Source organism: Prionailurus viverrinus, chromosome D4, assembly GCF_022837055.1.
Source record: "Prionailurus viverrinus isolate Anna chromosome D4, UM_Priviv_1.0, whole genome shotgun sequence".
In the NCBI taxonomy this organism is placed as follows: domain Eukaryota; kingdom Metazoa; phylum Chordata; class Mammalia; order Carnivora; family Felidae; genus Prionailurus; species Prionailurus viverrinus.
In genome coordinates, this window is record NC_062573.1 from 56,805,597 (window position 1) to 56,827,662 (window position 22,066).

At 41.7% G+C, this 22,066-nt stretch overlaps 1 long non-coding RNA gene and 1 other non-coding gene across 2 annotated transcripts; both read right to left on the reverse strand.

Annotated features, from left to right (window-relative positions):
- Positions 1 to 9,697: 9,697 nt before the first annotated feature.
- LOC125149814 (uncharacterized) lies at positions 9,698 to 21,118 on the reverse strand. Its single transcript, XR_007146076.1, has 3 exons — positions 20,835 to 21,118; positions 13,561 to 13,666; positions 9,698 to 9,869 (listed from the first exon to the last, which is right to left on the reverse strand). It is a non-coding gene; the product is annotated as an uncharacterized LOC125149814 (long non-coding RNA).
- LOC125151015 (U6 spliceosomal RNA) lies at positions 17,028 to 17,133 on the reverse strand. Its single transcript, XR_007146578.1, has one exon. It is a non-coding gene; the product is annotated as a U6 spliceosomal RNA (small nuclear RNA).
- Positions 21,119 to 22,066: the final 948 nt, after the last annotated feature.

Here is a 22,066-nt window from a genome sequence, read left to right on the forward strand (position 1 = left end):
AAACAGTCTCTGGGCTCTGAGCAGTCAGGCTCCAAGCCCTGAGCTGCCAGCACAGAGCCCGACGCAGGGCTTAAACTCCGGAATGGTGAGATCATGACCTGAGCTGAAGTTGGACGCCCAACTGACTGAGCCACCCAGGCGCACCTCCACTCCCAGAGATTCTAATTCTGTTGGTCTGGTGTGGGACTCTGGAAATTTTGTATTTTTATCAAGCTTTCCAGGAGATCGCGATAATTAGCCAGATTGGGAAACAGCTTTCCCAAAGGGCATAGGATCTAGTGGAAAAGACAAATGGTTAAAACCAAGCCAGTCACCAAGCTGTACATTAAATCACCAGAACTTAGTCATCCTGCACAACTGAAACTTTGTGCCCTTTGGCCAACATCTCCATTTCTGACACTGCTCAGCCCCTGGCAACCGCTGTAGTTAATAACACTGGATTGTATACTTGAAATCTGCTAAAAGAAAAGACTTTAAGTATTCACACACACACACACACACACACACGCACACACACACAAGGTTTATGTGAGGTGATGGAGATGTTAATTAGCTTGATTGTGGTAACCATTTCACAAAGTATGTATGTATCAAAACATCACGTTGTGTACCCTAAATATATACAATGTTTACTTGTCAATTATACTTCAATATAAGCAGTGGTTTTGGCAGACCTGCAAGTTTAAATGATCATTTGATTGCAATTGGGAAAACAGATTAAAGGAGAAGTAGCCGGAAGTGAATTCAGAGGTTGTTTATTGAATTATACTTCAATAAACAGGGGGGAAACTGAGTCAGGGTGGTATGGCCATAAGAAGGGCATGTGAGGTGCTATGAATGGTCCGGCCTCAGTGAGGTGTGGAGGTCTCACAGAGGGGGTGAGATCAGATCCTGAAAGAGAGAATGGACTGTGCTGTCAGCAGGGGAGTTGAGGGAGGGAAAGGAGAGGTAGGTTGAGGTTAAGTGGGAGGCTCTTGAAATGCTGGCTAAGGAGTTTGGACTTTAGCACAAAGGCAATGGAGACTCATCAAACGTTTTTAAGCAGGGCAGTAACTTGCTAAGAACTTGTCTTAGTAACTGAGTAAAACAACCCTGGCAGCCCTGTGGAGAATGCACTCTACAGATGTTAGGGATTGTCTTTGTTAAAACTATGATTATGCAAACAGCCTGATTTGGAAAATATACCCCTATGTGATCCTCCATTCTGTTCAAGGTGAGTGGAAGTACAAATAATAGTGTGGTCAAAGTGATGAAATATTGGGAAAAACACAGCAGCAAATTTGCCTCATGCCCTGTCTCAAGGTAAATACCTTTAAAGTTCTAGCTTTTTATTTTGAAATTAATTAGCACTTTTCCTTTAATAACCTTGCAGAGATATAGACTGAAAAATAGCAAAATCTTGAATTGCGCCAATTTAGAGGTGAGCTCAGCTGCTCAAAAAATGCTTTACTGAATTTAAACCACAGCTTTATATTTGCCAATGAGTAGTAATAAAAGATCATTTTGTCTGTTGGACAAATGATTCAGTATTAGTGAAGGAAGAAATTAGAACACAAAGTGTATTTTTCACAAAGCAATTCAAAGTTAAAACTGTGAAGAGCCCTTGACTTCCAGCCCAGTACCCAAGTCCTTGTGCTGTTTATGATACAGACAAGCTGAAATGGGTGTGCCCAGCCAGGAGACACAATGGCACTTGGAGGCTTTGCATGGGAGTTATCATAAATGGAGAGGAGACGGGAGAGGGAGAGAGACACTGGTTAGAAAGATTTACTGTCCTAGTCATCAGATGAGATGGGCAACACCCAAAGACTGCTGGGTAAATTGGAGGGTTACTTTCAGGTGGGCCCCTCCCCCAGCACGATAAGCACTGCTAAAGTGCAAGGGAGGCATGGAGCCAGGCCTCTCCAGACCACCACAGCAAGGATGGAAGAAGAAGGAGGAGCTCCAGTCAATCCCCTCAGCCCCTGCTTCGCCAATATGCTCCTTGAGAACATACAGATTCCAAAGGAAAACAATAGGATTCTCTCACACCAGGCATCTTATATTAGCTTAGAAAATAATGAGTTTTCTTTGAATAATAAATAATGGCAATTTTTTCCAATTACAAAAATATACATGTTTATGGTAAAAATTTAGAAAAGCAAAAGCTTATAAAAATTACCCAAAGCCCCCCACCCAACAATAAACACTGTTAATATTTTAAAAACTTGTTGCCAGATTTTTTACCTCAATACCCGGGATTTGTTGTCTCGCTGCTTCAAAGAATGAAGAGGTGGATGCAGAATAAAATGAGCTGCAGGCAGAAGTTTCTTAGAGTATAAGCTTAGAAAGTAAGAATAGTATGAAAGCTCTCTTTACAGAGAGGGGGCATTCGAAAGTGAATACCGACGGACTTCAAGCTGTATTACAAAGCTGTAATAATCAAGACAGTATGGTACTGGCACAAGAACAGACACACAGATCAATGGAATAGAATAGAGAAGCCAGAAATGGACCCACAAACATATGGCCAACTAATCTTTGACAAAGCAATAAAGAATATCCAATGGAATGAAGACAGTCTCTTCAGCAAGTGGTGCTGGGAAAACTGGACAGCGACATGCAGAAAAATGAACCTTCTTATACTTTCTTATACCATACACAAAAATAAACTCAAAATGGATGAAAGACCTAAATGTAACACAGGATGACATCAAAATCCTCAAGGAGAAAGCAGGCAAAAACCTCTCTGACCTTGGCCACAGCAACTTCTTATTCAACATGTCTCTGGAAGCAAGGGAAACAAAAGCAAAAGTGAACTATTGGGACCTCATCAAAATAAAAACTTCTGCACAGCGAAGGAAACCATCAGCAAAACTGAAAGGCAACCAACAGAATGGGAAAAGATATTTGCAAATGACATATCAGATAAAGGGTTAGTATCCACAATCTATAAAGAACTTAGCAAACTCAACACCCAAAAAACAAATAATTCAGTGAAGAAATGGGCAAAAGACATGAATAGACAGTCCTCCAAAGAAGACATCCAGATGGCCGACCAACACATCAAAAAAATGCTCAACATCACTCATCATCAGCATACCACCACAATGAGATACCACCTTATACCTGTCAGAATGGCTCACATTAACAACTCAGGCAACAACAGATGTTGGTGAGGATGCGGACAAAGAGGATCTCTTTTGCATTGCTGGTGGGAATGCAAACTGGTGCAGCCACCCTGGGAAATAGTATGGAGGTTCCTCAAAAAATTAAAAATAGAACTACCCTATGACCCAGGAATTGCACTACTAGGTATTTATCCAAGGGATACAGGGGTGCTGTTTTGAAGGGGCACATTCACCCCAATGTTTATAGCAGCTCTATCAACAATAGCCAAAGTATGCAAAGGACCCAAATGTCCATCAACAGATGAATGGATAAAGAAGAGGTGGTATATATATACAACAGAGTATTACTTGGCAATCAAAAAGAATGAAATCTTGCTGTTCACAACTACGTGGATGGAACTGGAGGGTATTATGCTAAGTGAAATTAGTCCGTCAGAGAAAGACAAATATCATATGATTTTACTCATAGGAGGCTTTTAAGATACAAAACAGATGAATATAAGGGAAGGGAAGCAAAAATAATATAAAAACAGGGAGGGGGACAAAAACATAAGAGACTCTTAAATATGGAGAACAAACAGGGTTGCTGGAGCGGTTGTGGGAGGGGGTTGGGCTAAATGGGTAAGGGGCATTAAGGAATCTACTCCTGAAATCATTGTTGCACTATATGCTAACTAACTTGGATGTAAATTAAAAAGATAAATTAAATAAGGGCACCTGGGTGGTTCAGTCGGTTAAGTGTCTGACTTTGGCTCATGGTTCATGAGTTTGAGCCCCGCATCAGGCTCTGTGCTAACAGCTCAGAGCCTGCAGCCTGTTTCGGATTCTGTCTCTGGCTCTCTCTGCCCATCGCCAGCTTGTTTTTCTAAAATAAATAAACATTAAAAAAAATTAAAAATTAAAATTAAAATTAATTGAATAAAAATAAAAAAAAAAAAAAGAAAGCAAGTGAATACCAAGGACTTTAGGCAAGGGTCTTTGTTTTATAGGGCTTTTGGTCATTCCCCTTCACCTCCTCCTTGTTCCTTCTTAGGGTCTACTCTTAGTGGCTAGGTAACTCTAAATGCCTAGTCATTCCTTTTTGATTAACTAGTTTCTATTGTATGAGAGGTGGTCTACTGCCATAACTTTCCTCGTGGGTTCTACATTTTTTATGGTCTACTTATTTTTATTCAGGTCTTTTGTTTGTCAAATTCCTGAGGGACCCTGAGGGGGAATAGGTGGTGTCTGTTACATTCTTAAGAAGAACTTTACACCTGAGGGAGTTTGCCTGAGGTCAGACATTCCCAGAAGTGTTTTAAAATTTGTTTTTCCTCACCCAGAAATCTTTAAGCCCTAGGCTCTCCCTTTCTGCCTACTGAATTCTATCATTCCCTATCACACTATCAAATATCTCTCTATTCATATAAACTAAAAAAGATAGTTTTCAAAAGTGGACTCTTGTCACAAATAATTTTTGTAAGCTATTTTTCCATTCAACAATATGTTTTGGACATCCAAAAATTGACAATTACAGTTATACATCCTCTTTTTGTCAGTTGCATAATATTTGGATGTGTAGGGGACAAGGGCAGGCTGCCCCAAGATGGGCCACTTCAGCATGAACATTATTTTGACTTAAAAGCAATCAAACCCAGCAGATTCAGGAAAACATCTTTACCTCCCCCTCAACTGCCTGCCTATGTCAGGATGAGACCTATTAACAGAGATTCCTCTTTACCTAAGAACTTAACTATATAAGAACAACCTTTGTTTTCTAGACATCTCCTTTCACCTTCCTACTAATGGCCTTCCTCCCCTTTGTATCCATAGACCCTGCCCCTCTCCTTAGCTCATATAAACATGTTGCCTGTCTTTGGAATTTCCATGTCTGTGTGGATTCCCCACATGTACACTGTTAAATATGATTTTCTCCTGTTAATCTGTCTCATATCAAATTGATTCTTAGTCAAGCTAGAAGGATCTTCAAGTGTGTAAGAAATGCTTTCTCTCCAACAAATGAAACTAATTCATTTAAACAATTCTCTTTTGATAGACTTTCTACTTTTCACTACAATCAGCAACATTCCAATAAATATAATCTATCTATCTAAATGGATAGCTTGGGGGTTTTTTGGCTTTCTTGGGGCTTTTTTGCTATTCTTTTGTTTGTTTTTGCATGTGTGTCCAATTACCTGTATAGGATAAACTCTAAGAAGAGAATCACCCATAAAGTCGACACCTCCTGCCTCACATCCACCTCCCTGCTCACCTCCAATAGCAGAGCTGTGGGTTTTGCCTGACAAGCCACGGACCCCGCACCCTTAGAAAACAGGCTGTATCTGCAGGGGAGATGCAGATCTTCAACTCACCTTTCATGTGAAAAAAGGAGGGCTAACTCCACACCTCAGCCCATCACACAATCCTGGCAAATCAAAGAAGTACAAGAGATCAGCTCAGGAAGGCCCATGATTCAGATGGGTCCAGAGAGAGGTGGGGCTGGGGCCTGGCCTGGAACTATAGGGTCTGTCAACACTAAAGCCTGGAGCTTCTGTCAGTCACCACAGGGAGAGTGTTCTCCAAGAATGAAGCCAATACAGAGGAAAGCAAAGTTGACAGATGGTTTTATTTTGGTCCCTGGACTCTGGAGCCAGCTTTATTTCCTGTATCCTTTGATTTTTTGAGCTGATATATGTATACCCTCCTTTTCCTCCCATACTCCTCAAATCACTGTAGTCTCTCTATCTCATAATTAAAAAAGTCCTTCTCAGGGCCCAGCCCCCAGTATACAGGCACCGGCCTCAGGGCCCTGACTAGGTGGCACCCTAGTGATCCTGCCCAGTTGTCTGGCCTCAGTGGCTAATCTCAAGCCTGACAAATGCCGGGAGCCTAGCTGGCCAGAGACAGGAGTACTTGGAGACAGGCAGGTCAGCAGCTGATCTGGGAAGGGACGTTCCTCCCATTCCTACACAGAGATGCCCATGGAGGCCTTTCTCACTTCCTTATATGTTTTGCAGAATAATCATCTCATTTTAAAAGGCAGGGACAGGGGATTTATTGTCAACTAAGTATGAGAAACTCTGGACTGAAGAACTATAAACAACTTTGATTTTAAGTGTTTACTGCTGAACTTCTCAGACTCCTTAACATGCTAATATGCATCAGGACTCTCCAATGGTCCCACGTGGTCTGGGCTTGGAGAGGCCAGCCAGCCCAAAAGGTGCCAAGTGAGAGTCCTGGGCTACACCTTCCAAACCGAAGACTTTAAGCAAGTCACTAACCTCTCTGAGCCTCAGTTTCCTCATCTCTAAAATACCTTCTTCTTAGAGCTGCTGTGAAGATTTCATCAGCAAAGTGTTTGAACAGCACTGAAACATCAAAGTCTGCAATAAATGTTAGCTATTAACATTTTAGCATTAAAGTCCACAGTGTACGTTTTCCATTATTGCCTTATCTTCTTGATCACCTTTCTTCTTGATCAAATGCATAGTCCCCTCCATTCTCTTTGTACTTGTGTTTATATCCCCAAGTACAACCCCAACAGGGCAGGGAGCACTTTGTGCTTACTGTTTGCTACTATGGCAGGAGGCCTGTTGACAAGAGGTGATGGTGGAAGGTGTGGTTTAAGCAGTTAGATCGAGTCTGCTGGGAGCCAAGGTCACCTTGACTTCTGACCTCCACACTGGCTTTAGCCCATGCTGAGGTTCTTCATGTGTATACTGTGGTCACAGTGCATCTGCCAGAGGGGGGCTTCTCTTCTCAGCTGAGGTTTAATTAGGGTATTTTTCTCTTTCCTTTCTTTGTGCCTTTGGAATTTACAGTCTTAGAAATGTTTCCATTCAAAATAAAGTGGGGTTTTTTGTTTGTTTTTGTTTTTTTTATTTTGAGGGAAAGATAGAGTGTGAGCTGGGGAGGGACAGAGAGAGAGGGAGACAGAATCTGAAGCAGGCTCAGACTCTGAGCTGTCAGCACAGAGCCCAGCATGGGGCTCAAACTTGTGAACCCCAAGATCATGACCTGAGCTGATGCTCAACCAACTAAGCCACCCAGGTGCCCCTACAACGAAGTTTTTTATTAGAATAGTGCATACTGGAGTAACTGGGATAAATGGAGATATGGAGTATTCTAGATCCCACACATCCTGCTCCCTTGAGAAAGAGGCAGGTGGGTAGGATGGTGGGATGTGTATAAGTACATTGAATTTCAGAAGGAAACTTCTTGAGGTGATGACTTTAACAGATCAGATGCCCCTGCCTGTGAACTTCTGCCAAGGAGTCAATATTTTAAATATCATTTGTTTTTGGCTGGTCCCCAAATATATTACAGTTCCTCCCAAGGAGAAATTTTTCATCTCTTTGGATACCTCCTAGAAGTTCAGGCAGCACCCAGTGCAATAAATATGGGCTGGCTCCTTAAAAGTCCTATTCAATCCCAGGCAGGTGGTGCAGTTTTTAGAATCCTTGGGTGAGGGGGTCTCCTTACTTGATTGCAATTGGTAACCAGTATTTTCAATTTTTGTTTATTTTTCACCAGTGCCTACTATGTGGCAATCAGACCAATGGTGGTCAAAGGCTTCTTTTTTCTTTTTAAAAAAAATTTTTTTTGTAATGTTTATATATTTTTGAGAGAGATAGAATGTGAGCAGGGGAGGGGCAGAGACAGACGGAGACAGAATCTGAAGCAGGCTCCAGGCTCTGAACTGTCAGCACAGAGCCTGACACAGGGCTCAAACTCTCAAACTGCAAGATCATCACCTAAGCCAAAGTTGGATGCTTAACTGACTGAGCCATCCATGTGCCCCAAAGGCTTTTTTTTTTTTTTTAGTTTATTTATTTATTTTGAGAGATAGAGCAGGGGAGTAAGTTGTGGGGTTTTTTTTGCTTGTTTGTTTGTTTTTTGAGAGATAGAGAGTGATGGGGTTTTGGGGCGATGGTGGGACTCAGAGCTGATGGCCAAGAAAGAATTCTTGAATAAGTCTTTGGTGCAAAAAGGTGATTTTATTAAAGCATGGGGACAGCACCCATGGGCAGAAAGAGCTGCACTGGAGTTGTGAAGAGTGACTGGTTATATACTATGGAATTAGGGGAGGTAAAGTCAAAAGGGAAGTTTCCAAAGAGATTTTCATATGATAAAGACTCACAGATTACTGGAGGCCTAGCTATTGTCAAGCTAAGGTTGTTTTTCCCTCTAGTAAAGCATTAACATTATGACAATAGGGAGTTCCTGGACTTTAGGCTATTGATAAGAGTCCATCTTTTTTTTTTTTTTTTTTATAATTGTACTAAGATATTTGTAAACTGATGGGAGACTCTTAATGGGAGTCTTTTTTTTTTTTTATAATTGTACTAAGATATTTGTAAACTGATGGGAGACTCTTAATGGGAGTCTTTTTTTTTTTTTTATAATTGTACTAAGATATTTGTAAACTGATGGGAGACTCATCTGTTTTCTGTCCTTTCCTTTGTTTTTGGACAGCCAGGAGCTCCTGAGAAATATTACACATATCCCATCTTGTGGGAGGGGGCGTGTGTCCTAACTTGTACTTTGCCCCCAGTCTGCCTTATGTTGTCTCATCTGAGAGCAGGAGCAAGGGAGAGGCAGAGAGAGATAGAGAGAGAATCCCAAGCAGGTTCCACACTGCTATCATGGAGCTCAAAGTGGGGGGAACCATAAGATCCTGACCTAAGCCGAAATTAAGAGTCGGACTTAACCAACTGAATATTTAAAAATGCTTAAAAGATGTGTATACATATTAATATATTGATAAAATCTGATTGAGAAATGTAAAGTTGTTTCATTAAAAATGCATTTATTTAGGGGCGCCTGGGTGGCGCAGTCGGTTAAGCATCCGACTTCAGCCAGGTCACGATCTCGCGGTCCGGGAGTTCGAGCCCCGCGTCGGGCTCTGGGCTGATGGCTCAGAGCCTGGAGCCTGTTTCCGATTCTGTGTCTCCCTCTCTCTCTGCCCCTCCCCCGTTCATGCTCTGTCTCTCTCTGTCCCAAAAATAAAAATAAACGTTGAAAAAAAAATTTTTTTTTAAAATGCATTTATTTAAATAAAAGAAAGTGAGCACATTTTTAAAAATATTTAGCAAATAACAAAACAGATGGTGCACAGATATGTCAAAACTTGTGTGCCCGGGCACTGGCACAGCAGAGGTTTGGGGCCCCTGCCCCAAAGCAGGAACAGGAAGGGAGTCTACCCCTTGCTCTGGGCTGATGCATGTCTGTGAAAGCATCCTAGTCACTCTAGAGCATGAAACAGGTGTTGGGCAGTTGCACATGTATTTCACTATATTAAAAATTCAAATAGTATCATACACCCAGTTCAAGTGTTGAGGAATACAGTGCAAAGGAAGGCTCCCTCAGAGGCCCTACCCAGGGGCTCCACGATGCAGGAAGTTGAGTGAGTTGCAAAGGGAGGACCAGTCCTAAAGACTGAATTTACAAGGATCAACATCTTAAACATTGATTCTTTTCCTCCCCCCAGTTTATAAACTGTTTTTCTGTAAGTATTCTTCTCTTTCTCTAGTTTAAAAGGGAAAGGAAGAGAAAGCTGAACTTTTTAGACCAAGCAACTAACCTTTTTCTGCAGAATTCACTTTGCAGGCACCCTCTGTCATCAAGTTCACCAAGCCAACACTCCACAGTGCCACCTCCTGGATGTCTGTCCCAGTCAGTCTTCCCTCCTCCGCCAGTGGTGGAGACTTCAGGCAGATCCATTTCTGTTTCCAGGTCAACCACAAGTGCCCTTCTTCCCTCCTTCCCTCCAATATGACACTGTTAAAAAACAAAATTCAACCAAGTGAAGTTTGAAGATCTCATTGGCTTTATTGAATGATTCGTAAATTGGGCAGCATTCTACCTAGCAAGTACAGAGATACTGGAAGAGTTGTACAAATGGAAGGTTTTTTACTGGAAGGAGGACCTGGCAAGGAAGTTATTACCAAAAGAAAACAAAAGGATTGTTTCAGGCTGGGAGGAAAGACCCAGCAGGGTTTGTATCATGCAGATTACCTCACAAAGTGCTGATGAGTAAATTTCAGACGGATTGTTAAAAGGTCACATTCCTGGGACAGGTTGAAACTGTAATTAAGTCTTGGTTTGCTGGGGGTGGGGGGATAGGTTCCATCTGGGGCTTGTTGCTTCTTTTTTAACACATATACTATCTGACTCTGAGGATTTGCTCATATACACAGCTGTGAATAGAGTCTTGGTGCAAAACAGAATCAATGACAATGACTCACAATCAGGTCAGAGCTGAACCTTCTCTTCCTGGCCTCACCCTAGGAGAGTATCCAGGTCACAACCGGGCATTGTTTACCCAGAAGCAGAGGGAAGAACTTTAAGCTTTCTTATAAGACCATTTGAAAATGAATCAGAATGGCAAGGACTCCTCTTTGGGAGAATGTCAGGACTGAGCAATGTGGTGGCAGATGGGGTTGGAAATGTTTGCTATCTGCAACAAAGAAATCACAGAGTTTGGAGTTATTCTAATATTGGGATTTCCATTCAGCTTTCTTTGGTTTGCATTTGCCAGGTATTTCTTGTCCATCCCACTATTTTCCACTGCCCTGTGTCTGTCTGACACACACTGAACATAGGATGAAACATCAGGACTCTGACATCATTCTTGTCTTTTCCACCTGCCAGCTCAGCCACAAGCACTCAGTGAAGTGCCCCCAAATGCAGCACAAAGCAGGCACCCTGTGTTGCTGAGCGGACAGGTGGGGGTCCCAGAAGATGTCACCTGAATCTTCATTGACTGGTCTTTCTCCTGTCAAGTCTTTTGATTGGGAGAACATGCTAAGTGATTGAGTGTTAAAACTTCATTTAAAAAGTAAAAGAGGTTAGGGGCGCCTGGGTGGCTCAGTCAGTTGAGCGTTAGACTTCAGCTCAGGTCTTGATCTCAAGGGTTTGTGAGTTCAAGCCCCGGATCGGGCTCTGTGCTGACAGCTCGGAGCCTGGAGCCTGCTTCAGGTTCTGTGTGTCTCTCTCTCTGCCCCTTCCCCGCTTCGTGCTCTATCTCTGTCTCAAAAATAAGTTAACGCTTAAAAAAAAAAAAAGTAAAAGAGGTTAACTAGAGCTAACTTCTTACCAAGTGTGGCCTAATAATCATTCTCTTCCAAGACTTTTCCCAGGATTAAATTCACAGTATTATTTAGGTAAATATTTAATAATTAATAGGCAACAGTCAATATGTATCTATCCTGTGTGGAACAATAGCTGGGAGAGTGATTAACAAAGAAACAGAAATCTACAAAACCGACAAATCTATAAGTGTTGCTTGCTGGGAATGTGACCAAGACTCAAATACAAAGTCATTATTAGTAGAGCCTGGGGATTAAGTGCATGGGCTTTGTAGTCAGGCAGATCTGAGAGCTAATCTGTCTGCCATTTATTAGACATGGTAGCTAACTTCTGTAAGCACAAGTTTCCTCACTCTCAGGATGGGGACAATAATTCTACCTCATAGGAATTTTGGAAGGATCACTTGAGAAAATGTACATGGTCTGCTTTAAAATTGCAGCCTCAGTTTATCTCAGTACAACACTTGGGAGAGTGAGGAGTCAGGTCTTGCATTGAAGGGGCTGTTTTATCATGTATAACAGAGAAGGCTTGCATCCAGAATATCCTAAAAGTCATGAGATGAGCAGAGAATTGGGGGGAGCAATGAGCAAAAGAACTGAACAGGCACTTTTCAGGAGAAGACACACAGGTAACCAATGAACATAGAAGAGGGTAGGCATTCAACTGCACTATATTGGGAAATGCAAAGCAAAACCATGATGGGCTGCCATACACACTCACCAGCACAGCTAGCAAGAGGATGACTGACAATACCAAGTGTTGGTGAGAGTATAGTGTGGGAATGAGAATTAATGCAGCCACTCTGGAAAATAGCTCAGCATTGTCTTCTGAAGTGGAGGATGAACATGGCCCACAGCCCAGCAATTCCATGTACATCAGGAAATGTCTGCAAGAATGTTCAATGATCATAATCTGGAATTGGCTCAGATGCTATTCAACAGTAAAGTGGATAAGTGGATTTATTTTCATGCAATGGAATGTTATATGTCAATAAAGATAAATTAATTTCTGCTGCATAAAACAATGAATCTCAAATATGATATACAGCAAAAGAAACTGAACACAGAAGAACACATAGTGTGAGATTCCATGTTTGTGAAATTCACAAACTGCAAGACAAAACCCAACTGGGGAAAGACAAATTTGGTGATGAACAATCAAAAGGAACAGGGAAGTGATTACTTTAGATGTGAGAGTAGAGGCTACCTTTGATGGGGAACATGGGGTTGGTGAGAAGGGAGGTACTTTCTGGAGGGCTAGCCGTGTTGTATTTCTTTTTTAATATAAGCAACATTTATATGAGTGTTTGCTTTGTGATAATTCTCTCAGATGTATATTTTTGTTCTGTAAACTCTTTCTGTATGTGTGTCATATTTCACAACAACAAGGCTAAGGAAAAGAAAATGCATATAAAATCTTCAGCACTATGTTGAGTTCTCATTAAATAATGTAGTTGTGGGTTTTCTTAATGTTAATTTAGTAATGCTTCGCTAGAACTGCAAAACTAGATGAAGGACTTCAAACTGACACCTCTCTTTCTGGTAGTAAAAGCTAAGAATGAGACAGAATGTGCCCAGCCCATAGGTGCATCAGGAGATACAGCCAGACAAGGACTTTTTCCCCTGGTGTTAACCAAACAAGCAGGCTGCAGGCAACCGTAAGGCACAGCACCTTGTGAGGTCATGTCCAGCAGAACCCAGAATTACCTAGGCTGGGTAAACAAGATTTTCTGAAGGTAGGGACAGCTGTGGGCATTTTACCAAACCTTCACTGGTGATTCTAACCTGCAGCCAGGGTTGAGAAATATGTACCTGGCCTGAGGTGGAGAATGGCAGCTGCTGCCACAGGAGCATCTGCTGCTCCCAAGGATAATAGATACCCCAGAGATGGAGCAAAAGAGCCTGCAGCAGATACCATGCTCTCAAGGAATTTTGTGTGGCAGGCTGAGACGAGTAGTGAGGGGTGGGGGGAGAGCTGGTCCCCAACTCTGCCTCCTCCGGGTGACGAGTTGACCGAAGTTTGTTTCTTAAGGCATCAGAGCTTCTGTGTTCACAAGTAGTACCTTATGTCCCCTTCAATGCTTGATACTGGAATTAATTTTTCAGAGAACGGTATAGGCATCCCTCAGGTTCAACATTATCCTGTGTAACCGCCCATATACTGGATGCACAGACATAAGTTGTTGAAAATGTGATTTTCAGACCTCCTAAGAAATTTTGACTTTTTAACTACTAAAAAAGTTATAAGCTATTTCAATGCTGTAGCAATACCCAAAAATGTCAACTTACATATTTATGAGTCTTTCCCAATACATATGTGCCTCTAGAGACAAAAGACATGAATGAAGAAATGAAATGAAGATAAGAGAAACTGAGCTTACCTGGGGGATGTGGCCCGGAAAGGATCCAGAGAACACCAGGGCAGCGTAGGTACGTCTCTGCACCTGCCATGAGTACAGCCTTTGTATACAGCAACTCTGTTCAAATCTGATGCAAACACCTGGAGTTAGCATCAGCCTCCACAGGTTAGGGGGCATGGTACCCAACAAGACTATCCCCACTAAGATGCCAGCCACAAATTCAGGGATCCCCAGGCCATCTGCACTTCTGACCAAATGACAACAAGTCCAGGAGGTTCCCATTCCCAACTGTCCACCTTTGTTTCACTAATTCACTAGATCAACTCAAGGAGTTCAAAAAATCACTGTACTTAAAAACACAGTTTTTAAGATTTTAAGATTGAGTAAAAGATTCAAATCAGGGCAGGACAAATGAAAAGATACATAGGGCAAGGTCTGAAAGAGTCATAAACACAGAGCTTCCATGCCCTCTCCCCAGGGAATGAGGGCACATCACCTTCCCAGCACATCAATATATTCACCAATCAGGAAGCTCTACCAAACTTCAGTGTCCAGAATTTTTACTGGGATTTTGTCACATAGCCATGATGGATGGAATCGTTGGTCATGTGATTGAACTCTATATCAAGCTTCTCTCTCCTCCTAGGAGGTCAGGCTGGCTCAAAGCGCCAAACCTGCAATCACATGGCTGGCCTTTCTGGTGACCAGCCTCCATTCTGAGTCATCTTAAGATAAACTCTGGTACAATCCAAGGGGCTTATGAGTAACGAATTCCTATTACCCAGGAAATTCCTAGGAGTTAGTCTCATTCCTAGGAATGAAGGACAAAGGCCAGGCAAATTCCTTATATAACAAGCTTCATACTTTAGGACACCATGTTGTAGAAGAGGTAAAAGAGGATAGTTACATTACAAAGACTGAGCTTTTGTCTAAGAGCCATACGTAAGGGAATACTTAAACCAACCCTGATATGGAATGGGACTTTAGATAGACCAAATGGTCAAATTCAAAATGTTCTTTGTAAACCAAAATACTGTTTGTTAGCTGACAAGTTCAAAATGTACTGCCAGTCCACAAATTGTAGGCTCAGGGGGAAGATCAAAGCAGTTTCAAGGTTATGGAACTGACTAGCATCAACCAAATTTACCAAAGAATTTATATAAATCTGAGTAACAATGTAGCAATTTACAACAAGGACTGTTTTGATTAGGTGATGGAGAATGATTGTACCCGTTTTTTGGTAATTCTTCCACCTACAGCAAAGCCAACATTCAGAGATAAATTAAATAAAAGAATTGTGCTTGGTGAGTATGGAATTGGAACAAAGGCAAACCCCCATGTATTCTCACCTTTTGACCCTCTTTCCTACACTCCAGATGTACTATCACCCTTCTGTTTTCATAGTAGAATCTTTCCTTGGTCACACTTATAATATTTGTTTATATGTAACCTTCACTTACATCCTATTATATTTTTTCAAGGACACATAAAGGTCATCTTAATTGATGTTTGTCAGCCAAGATTTAACAAGTTTCCCTCAGTACATATTTGCACTAAACCGTAAGGCTTATCTCATACTCATATCCACTTTTAAATCAGTTATGACCAGTGACTTCTGGAGCATCAATTTCTGATTTTACCCCAGAATTTGGCCTGTACACCTTTGTATACCATGGAAGAATTTGGTCTGTGAGTATAATTCAAATTTGCCATTCAAGCCAGCCAGTGTTTACTTCTTCAGGCATGTGTGACTAATCATAGGCATTTATTACATGCTTAGTTGCCTAAGTGGTATGTCCTAAAGCTAGAGCCTTTTAAAATGTTGTTTTCTTGACATTTGGTTGTCCAATTGAAGCCTTTACATATCTTTCATCAGCAGAGCATGAATAAAGAGTGGAGTTACTTCAGAATGAGTCTGAGACAGTCTCAGGATTATGGAGAGGCTAGAGAGGCAGGAAGGAGAGAAGCTCAAAAATACAATGTTACTTCTGCCTGGATTGATCTCCAATGTATACGTTTTTTTATTTTCCAAAATCATTAAATGAAAAGGCAGCTGTTCCAGGGATTCAAGCCCATGACTCGACATGACACTTTGCTTCAGTCATTCATTGCCAGCATCTGCTTGATATGCTGACATTTCAGAAGCCTTCATGATGGTTCGTCCTTGGATCTAAAGGACTAGAGTTGGACACACAGATGGCATCCCAGCTGTGTATACACAACCCTGTTTTATCTGCCACCCACACCACATACAGTTTTGTCAAGATTCTGTCACAATGCCAATGCAGCTTCTTTGGGAGCAGCCATTAGAAGAAGAAATTGTTTTTGTCAGCTGCCCAGTGGAGCAGGCCAGCCTGCTGAATGAAGCAGACTGGGCGTTCCATCTGTTTTCTCTTGGGAGTGGTCATGATACTTCTCATGAAGTATCTCAGTGGTGTGAGGCATGTGACAGATATGCCTCAGGGAACAGCACTGTGCTGTGAGCCAGGTAGTAACACCAAAGACTGTCAGAAATCAGTGTGGGCCTCGGTGAACCCTGGGTCAATGCCCATGTGGAGGAGCTCTTGTACTGGCAGCAGCAAAGCTCCTAAGGCCCACAGACTCATCATGTCAAAAACAAGAACTGTGATCCACCTCTCCAAACACCTTCTCTCTGTGCTTCCTGTCCCAGTCATCAGCACCACCATCTATCAAGAAACCAGAAATCTCTCTTGGGTCACCTTCCCTCACCTCTCAGCAACCCATCGAGTTCAGCCATATGCCCTCTGAATTTTCTCAAATCTATCCACTTTTCTCCATCCCTAATGCCCTAGTTCAACTGGCATTGGGTATCTCCCTCCTGAAAAACTCTGACAGCTTCCTAACTGATCATCTTCATCTGCTGCCCCTCTTCTTGGTCTCCACCCTAGTCCAGGGTGATTTTTATTTATTTATTTATTTTTTAATTTGAGAGAGAAAGAGAAAAAGCACAAGCAGGAAGGGAAGAGCAGAGAGAGAGGGAAAGAACTGTAAGCAGGCTCCAGGCTCAGCGCAGAGCCTGACTCTGGTTCCGTCCCATAGACCCTGGGATCATGACTTGAGCTGAAATCAAGAGTCAGACGTTCAACTGACTGAGCCACCCAGGCACCCCGAGGGTAACTTTTTAAAATACAAATACATCACTGCCCTGATGAAAGTCTCCACAATCTCCCACTGGTTTCAGAACACAGATCATCAATATCCAGGTTTGATGCCTCTGCTTGCAACTCCACCTTCATCTTGGGCCACCTACCACCTCCCTCAAATCTTGACAGACCAGCTTTGCTGGCTTTGCTCTCAAATGTCTCACTAGACATGTCTACCAGCTCTTCCTTCTGCTTGCAGCAGAACCTTCTCAACACCATCCCCCTCTGTTTTATTATCGTAAAATAGACACAACATAAAATGTACCATTTCAACCATTTTAAGTATACAGCTGAATAGCATTAAATACATTTGTGTTGTCATGCAAAAATACAGAACGTGTCACTAGTTGCATGTCAGTCTTACGCAGGGACTATGCTAATCTTCACTGTATTGTTCCAGTTCTAGTCTATGTGCTGCTGAAGTGAGTACTCACCCTCTTCTGACTATCAAGTCTGACCCATCCTGCATATCTTAGCTTTAGTCACTTATTCAGGGAAGCCTTCCAAGACCAGGCCCATCCCTTGTCACATGAGTGACATGATTGTCTGATTGGTGTCTGCTCCCCTCACTAGATTGTGAGTGAGCTCCATTAGGGCAGAACTCAGGACGTAGAGGAGTGGTAGGCACATAGTAGCTCAGAGCATCCTAGTTAAATGAGTAAGTGAATGAATGAATCAATGAAACAATGAAGAAATGCAATTCTACCCACAGTAAAGACCACCTTGGCACTATTGTAGAAAACAATAAAATTCTGCATTGTCTTAAACTCCATTCCAGAGTAGGATCTTGGCTTCATCTTTGGAGAGGGTTTTTTGTTTTGGGTTTTTTTTTTCCCTTTTCTCAAATAGAAAAATTACTAATTGGGGCTTTACCTCTCATAAAAAAAGAAAATACATGGTAGTCTTTAAATAGTGTGTTTTCCTTTCATTCTATTTATTGAGGTTTTAAAACAACTGAGTCTAGTGTTAGAGCTCTGCAGCAGTTTGTAATTTCTAAAAACTAATGTAAAGTAGAGCTTATTTGGCACAAGTCTGCAAGACACTAAGCATGATCCTGCCCCACAATATCTGCACAGAAGCGCCTACCATCCATCAGGCTACTAGTGGGGTCTGGAGATGGCTTCCCTTGGAACCTGAGGTTGTCTGCACCCACCAAGTTTACAGAAAACTCGTCATGCTCACCTCCAGGAAGCCCTGCTGTGGGCCAGAAATAGCAGATCTAGGCTTTCATGGGACCAAGGACTCCAACCCTGAGTTACAGCAAGGACAGCTGACACACACATTACCCTTCACACTTTATGTGTTATTCATAACACCAGAAGCTAGGGATCAACATCATCATCAACAACAGTATCCTAATTTTACAGATGAGGGGAAAACATTCAGAGGTCAAGCAGCGGGTCCAATATCTCTCAGTTGGGGCTTTTTCTTTTCATTTCATTTTGCTCTATATGACATTAACTGCTGCACTTTCAGAGGCAACTTCTATTATAATGGAACCCTTGAAGTGGTATAAACAAAGATTCTCTGGCCACTGTGCACTTGGACAAAGCCATAGAAAGTAGAAAGAAATGTGGCCTATGATTATAAAGCCCTTGAATATGACTGAACACTTAGCACTGATTGTACAGTCTGGTTTTTCAATGTGTGTTGACTCACTGGTTGATGAAAAGTCTGAGAAGAGGTATCACATAGTGATCAAGACTGCCTGGTAACACACAAAACCCTAAAAAGCTCTGGGCCCAAGAACTGTCCCCCAGGCTCTGTGTCCACTGCAGAGTGTCCTTGTGCAGACACAGGCTGGGAGCTGGTTCCTGTCCTGGCTTTCTGCCATTTCACTTTATCTTGGGGGAAAAGCTAGAATGCTCTCTGCCTCCAGGCATAGCATCTGGTAGGCGGGTCCCCCGGGTTTCCTCTAAATCCTGACTGTCCCCACCCTCTTCATGGAGAAGGTGGTAAAGAGCACACTAATCTCTCGGATCAAAGCAAGAACGAAATGCATAACGCTCCCACTGCAAGATCAGAGCGTGCTTAGATAACCCCGTGGGCTCTTGGCTGAGGAGGCGATGAGAGAGAGGCGCCTGTCCTGAGGTCACAGACTGAAACCCTCTGACACCTGTCCTTTTGCCACCACCACCCCTGTCCAGCCTTGGCACCACGGAGCCAAAGTTTCCAGTGACCAAAAATGTCCCTCAGTCTGGCATCTCCCATCTCCCCATTAGGTTTTCCTTTTTTTGTATCTACAAATCTGCCTTTCATCACCTCTGCCTCGTGTTCTCCTCAGCACCACACTCCCTGTGACCCTCACCTCCTCTTCCCTTGGCCACAGCTCATTTCTTTTCATGTCCACTGTCAGAACTCCAACTGGAGCTGAATGTGAGTGACTTAGCTTTATTAACATAGCAATGTGTACTTACATCCCTCAATTCTTTATTATCTACTTCCATCTTATGTTTTCCAAAGTTCCTTTGTTTAACAAAGAAATCTTTCCAAAGTTCCTTCATCTTACTCAAGTAAGATGGTCTCACTTCCACTTAATGCAGAAAGGTCTTCAAATTTGGGGATGGGGAGCATGTTATTTTCATGATTTTTAAAAGTTACCATCACTATTGTTACTATGATTATGATTAAGCATTAATTCCCACTGTGATTCCTACTTATAAAATTCTCTCCTGATATAAAAAGCTTCTGTTTTTGTATTTCCTGAAATAAAGGGTTTTATGGTTGAATCTTAACTTTGTCAGCCTAAGAACAATTTCCACTCACCGCATATTACCATCCATACCTGTTCATTTTCTCCCTAAGGTGTGTGTTCTCACACAAGGACACATTGTGTGTGTAAAAGGCACCAAGAACATGCCTGTGGTCAAGGAGAACAACACCCTGCTTGTTCAGGTATTTATTCCTGTTCTTTTAACTTTTCCTTGCTTTTCAGAAAAAATTAATGCTCTGAGAAAACCACAAGTAGTTGTAGAGAAAAATACTAATGATTTATTGAGGGGAAATTCTTACAATATCCATTATCAAGTGCTTATTTGCTCTTAGTACTTACAGTTTAAGTCATTTAAAATTATTCATGATCATGTATTTTGAAGTGCTCATTTAACAAACTTACTGTTGAAATTATGGAATGGAAAGGCTGCAGAAGAGGCATTGAAGACGGACACACTGAGTTGGAAACCTCTGTGCAGCTTTCTTCTGCTAATGCCAAAAGGGCTAATCTGAAAGCCCTTTTGCAAAGGGGCTACAAAGCATGGCATCATGCTGAGAGTTAAATTTCTTAGTTCACTGAAAGCAAAATGAATGATTGCCATGCATTGCTATGTGTGATCATTCAGTGTGTGTAGGAGGATTTGTGTCTTGTAACAACAACAAACTAACTAACTCTGGAAGCTGAAGATGAGGGGCCCATAAGCACAAGTAGCTGGCTAGAGAAGCAGCTGTGGTGATGTTAGGCATTGTCCTAACCAGACATTTATTATTAAGTGAGTATCAACCTGACTTCTTGATGCTTCAAAAGTATAAACAAGATGATTTATAGGGACTTGAAATCTCCTTTGTAAGAACAAAATTAGTATAATGAGCCCAACATGCAACTGGTTAGAGGCTAAGAAGTTTTCCTGAATAAGGGGCAGTTTCCTTCTACTTCTTTCTCATTATTTCACTTTGCCAAGCATCGTCCTCCATTTTTGTGCCTTGATTTGCTACTATGGAAAAATTCCCCCCAAAATAACTTTATTATGATGCTCTCATTCTTACTCAGTAATTTGTTCTCTTACCTATCACCCCTATAGAAAACCTATTCTGAACATGTGGAGACTTTGTACTTATTGGGGGTCCAAAAGTGGGAAGAGACAACTAGAAATTTAATAACATAGTATTATTGCTAGCCCTTTTTACTATCAGGCCTAAATATGTTCTAATTTAAATAATGCCTTATACACAGCACTCAATACTGGTTTTCCAGATTAGAACATAAGATATAAACAAACATTTCAATCATTTAGAGTTGTGAAGTATACCCTTCAAATGTAACCACTAACCCTGAAGACAGACATTATCTATCGCTATATAACAAATTACCCAAAAATTTACTGGTTTAAAATAACAATAAACATTAATATCTCTTACAGTTTTGTGGGAGCAGCTTAATCAAGTGGTTCTGCCTCCAGATCTCTCCCAAGGTTGTAGTCAAAATGCAGATCAGGGCTTCAGGAATCTGATGGTTTCAAAGGCTGGAAGACCTACGTGCATACTGGCCAATTCACAATGCTGGCAAGTTGGTACTGGTTGTTGGTTTGAGTCCTCATTTCCACACCATGTGTGTTCTCCTCAAGGCTGCTTGAATGTCTCCATAACATAATGGCTGGTTCCCTACAGAGCAAACAGATTCTAAGAGAGAGAAGTTAGTGGAACCTACATCTTTTTATGACCTAGAATTGGACATCAACACAGCATCACTTCTGCTCATTAGAAGTGAGTCACCATGTCCTATCCACATTGCAGGGGCAAGGAATTAAGCTCCACATGTTGAAGAGAAGAGTGTCAAACAATTTGCAGGCCTGTTTTAAAAATATCATTGGTTATATGGGGTGCCTGGGTAGTTCAGTCAGTTAAGCATCCAACTCTTGATTTTGGCCAGGTTATGATCTCGCGGTTCATGAGCTCGAGCCCCAAATTGGGCTTCTTGCTGAAAGCATGGAGCCTGCTAAGAATTCTCTCCCTCTCTCTGTCTGCCCCTCCCTTGCTTGCATGTGCTTGCCCTCTCTCTCTCTCTCTCTCTCTCTCAAAATAAATCAACATTTTTAAAAAGTATCAGTGAGGGGTGCCTGGGTGGCTCAGTCAGTTAAGCAAGCGTCCGACTTCGGCTCAGGTCATGATCTCACAGTCCGTGAGTTCGAGCCCTGCGCCAAGCTCTGTGCTGACAGCTCAGAGCCTGGAGCCTATTTCAGATTCTGTGTCTCCCTCTCTCTCTGACCCTCCCCTGTTCATGCTCTGTCTCTCTCTGTCTCAAAAATAAATAAACGTTAAAAAAAATTAAAAAAAGTATCAGTGTTATAGATAAATGTAAATTATCTTTAAATCCTTATAGCTTATTTTGAGGTATAATTTATATAAAGAAAAATTCATAAATCTTAAGTGGACAGCTGAGTGACTTTTTATATGAGTATATACCCATGTAATCACCATCTAGATAAAAATATATAACATTTTCAGTTCCTTAGAAAGTTCCATCATATGAATTCCTTTGAATTTTTTATGTACGCAATCACCATCTACAAATAAAGATACCTTTAATTCTTCCTTTTTGACCTTTATAATTTTCATTTCTTTTTCTTGACTTTCTGTACTGTTAGGACCTC